The sequence below is a fragment of the Nannospalax galili genome, unplaced genomic scaffold, assembly GCF_000622305.1.
Source record: "Nannospalax galili isolate Female #2095 unplaced genomic scaffold, S.galili_v1.0 scaffold140, whole genome shotgun sequence".
Lineage (NCBI taxonomy): Eukaryota > Metazoa > Chordata > Mammalia > Rodentia > Spalacidae > Nannospalax > Nannospalax galili.
The window spans coordinates 3,053,584-3,057,837 of NW_008352267.1; positions in this window are offsets into that span (position 1 = coordinate 3,053,584).

Consider the following 4,254-nt stretch of genomic DNA (forward strand, 5'->3'; position numbering starts at 1 on the left):
TAAAATCATTAGATAGTTGCAGATTTTCCATTTTTTGTAGTAATGCATATAAGAAAAAATATTTTTGCCATGATTTGGTGATGTTTATAAAAATATTAGTTTTAAAACTTCTATAAATTTCCATGAAGATTATAGCAGAGTTAAATGAGAAACTGTAAGACAAAGTAATAAATTAATTATAAGTTCTCTGTTACCCATTTCTGTGCTTTGGTTGTAATTTTTATTAAATGTCTTCATAAATGTGTTGAAATAGTTAGTTTCCTTTTTAAATTGTTTTGAGAATTTCATACATGAGCAGTATATTGGCATTGTTTCTACCTCTCCCATTCTCCCTTCCCAAACTTCTTTCTATGTCTCCCCTCATCCTCACAATCTCTTTTCCTCATCTTTGATTGCTATTGCTATATATACGCACACACATTTATAAATATATGTATGTAAAATACACTGTTTATTAAGGATGCTTATGTGTACATGTGTTTGGGGTCACCCACTTGGGATTAGATGACAGAATTATCTTTTTTTATATTATTTTTATTTCAAGTGTAAGCATGTATTGCCTGAATGTATGTAAATGCACCTGTGTGGTGCAATGCTGGTGGAGGACAGAAGAGGCAGTTGAATCCCCTGGAACTGGAGTTACAGACAGTTGTTAGCTGCCATGTGAGTGCTGGGATTTGAATCCAGGTCTTCTGCAAGAACAGGCAATGTTCTTAACCACTGAGCCATCTCTCCAGTCCCAGAATGAACTTCTTTTAAAATTCAGTTTGTATTTATCATATTCTGAAAGACAGAAAATAAACTACAAACTGAAAAATAATCACTAGAAGACACAAGATACTGGGAAAAAGCTCTCCAGAAGTATATACTGGTATCACAGGAAACAGATTCTAGTGATAAGATGTATAAGGACATATACTGAAGAATATATGTATAATTTACATCCTTATTTCTGCTTTTATAACAAACCATAAATTAATTTGCCTGGCCTGAATATTCTTTCTCTTCTTTTCATGAGAACTAAGAGAAAAATCTTGAGGGTTTTTTTTTTTTTTTTTTTTGAGGATCATTTCTTTTTAGACTCAAGGTTTCAATTTTAGATGAAAAGAAGGGTTTTAAATTATTACAACCTTAGCCATTTCAGAGAGTAAGTAATGCCTTTATAGAAAGGATAGACCTCATACAGAGAACATAAAAATGGAAAGAGAGAGTTAAACAGAAAATTGGGGGCAAGCAGCTGAGCATGGAGCGGTACATGTTTCAGACTAACACAAACCCCCTGGGTTGTTCTGGAAGTATCTGATGGCATTATGGAAGGCAATGGTGAAGAGAAAGTAATGCGTTTAGCTAATCAGACAGTGACAGGTGTGGGAAGAGACAGACATGTCATGACAGCATACAAAAATACTTCATGTAAATTCTAGAAACCCAAAAACCTAAGAAGAAAGAGGCACTGCATAGGAAATTATATTAAAATAAAGACAACTTCTTGAAACTTTAAAGTACTAATAGAAAAGTCATCTGACAGGGAAGGTAGTAAATGTCTAAACTGATTGCCTTTCAGTGTAAATGAAAACTAACATGTAGAATAAAATTTAAGCTTATGAACATTCAAAACTGAAGGAAATTTCAGTGGTCTTTTTAATAACTCTTTGTTCCACACCATGAGTACAATCTTGCATAAATGTGAACTATTGGGATTCATGGGACTAAGTTGCTTTTCTTTTGTTGCTTTTGGACTGTGTAATCCAGAACAGAAATACACTGAAAACTGAACTGCTTATTAAACACTCTGTGAAAGACAAAGCAATTAAAGTGAATATTTAATTTTAAATCATGACTATTAGGTAGTAAGAAAGGCTTATTTAGAAATATTTTTAGCAACTTCAACCTAACCTCTGAAATATTTTTATTGAACAAAATTCAAATTTCTACAGTTTAAATATGTGCTAGTATGATTATGGAGATGACTCAGTTGATAAAATGCATGAGAATATAAGCTCCATATCCAGAACTCATGTAATGTAAAAGCATTGGCATAATGGCACATGCTTGTAAATTTGGAGATGGAGAGGCAGATTAGGTTGATCTGACCAAGAGCTAACTGGTCAAGTAGTCTAACTCTCTTGGCATCCACCAGGCCAATGGGAGAGCCTGTCTCAAAACATCACAGTGAATCTTATTGGAGAGCTGACATCTCAGGATGTCCTCTGGCCTCTACACTCATGTACACACTCACATGTACATATGTACATATACACAGACACACATACAAACTCATGTACTGATTTCCTTTATTTAGAAACATGGCATTGAAATGATGCAGATCATTAAGATATAACTTGTCATTTAGAGAAAATTACCAAGGATTGTGGTGGTAAATCAGGAAGGAGAGAACCTGTACATGAAGCTGCAGTGTATGTGTCTGACACTTTAAACTTATTCTATCAAATGGATAGACATATTTCTAGTATTCTAAATTAAACACTTTATTATAAGTAATTCAAGTGGAAATGGATTAGGTTTGCTTTGGAAACTATATCTTCATTGACAGTGAAAGTTTATCTTTAAAAAAATCTTATAGATTTGAACACGATGCTAATGCAATTAAAGTCTTGAGTTTGATCTCCAGCTACCTTTACATTATTCAATAGCAATAGACAGAATAATTAACCTTAATATGAGAAGAGACGGACTATTTCTAGATCATGGCCTTAGTCACAAGGTGTCACTGATGATACAAAGAAGAGCAACAAAAATTTATATATACTTGGGGAGAAAATACATTTTTAATAAAATCTTTATTGGTAGCATAGCCATTCTGGCACCTTCATTAACAAAAGCACACTTTTTTTTTTCAGAAAGGTATTAATTTAAAATAAATTATTATATAAGCAGACTACTGTAAAAAACAATGAAATCAACATCAGCACAAGCAGCAACATTTGGAGAAGGCAGATGTGGATTCCTTGGCTCTGCTGATTAATTTATTTGTGAACTTGAGATAGTTCTTTAGTCTCCAAGATGTTTAATGCCAAAGTGAGGATAATGATAGCTCTCTTTGTTACTGGGTTGATATATAATAGTGGCAAATTTATAGTGCATTTAAAATGTTTTGAATGGTATTTTGCACTTGGCAAACACTCAATAATTATTAACTAAATTAGTATTTATGTACAAAAGTGATTTAACTGTTCTCAAATTTGGGTGCATTCTTTTTAAAGAGCACAATTCCACTAAGAATTAGAAAAAGCAAGGATATTGCTATTATATTATCATATCAAATCTGTATTGCCCCGTTTTTGAGATTGAATATTATATAGGTCAGACTAGACTTGAATTCACCGTGTTGACCAAGATGTCTTTTTTTCCCATTGATTCTTTGTATTGTTTTTTAAAGGTCTTTATTTATTGAGCTTCTGCAACTTCGTACAACAATTCTTAATGAAATGCAGACCCCCTTCCCTATCCACGCCACAGGTGCTCCCAGAAGCTCCACTGGTAGCTGAAGAATGAGAGTTGGTTGGGGAGAGATCAGATGAATTCTGGGTAAGGTCTACAGGAGTACAGAAAATCCCACATTTCAAAGTGAAAGCTGCAGAGTAAAGCAGGAGGTTCAGAATGACACAAGACAATACCTGATACTTAGGAAATTTGAGATAGATACAAGGGCCTTATGTATCAGTATCAGAGGGAAAGAACACTCCAAACCTTCTAATACGTTGTCCTTAGTGAATGCTACAAACGCCACTACTGAAAAAAAAAAAAAGGTTACCAAAATATAAAAAAAAAAAACCTCCTTCTTCCCCCCTCAAAGCACCCTCATTTTCCTCTTGATAATACCTGTCTCCTATTATCGACTCCACCCCATGCCCCGAGTATCTTCTTTCCCTTCACCTTCACCTCTATGGTTCCTTATATATCCTTCCCGCTTTCTTTCCCAGCTAAATACTCCCATTTTCCCCACTTCCCCCTTGGTGATATCTATTCCCCACTATGCCCCCCTCTCAGGTTTTTCTTTCAATTTTCCTGCTCCTACAATTTGCATCAGTATATATACTCACATCTAAGGATTTGGTGCTAAGATCTACAAATGAGGGAGAGGAGGCATAACTTATTTTTCTGAGTCTGTGTTACTTCATTTAGTTTACCAATTTCTAGTTGAATCCATTTACCTGAAAATTTCATGATTGTCCTTTCTTCAACAGCTAAATAATATTCCATGTGTAAATGTACTATACTTGCATTATCTTT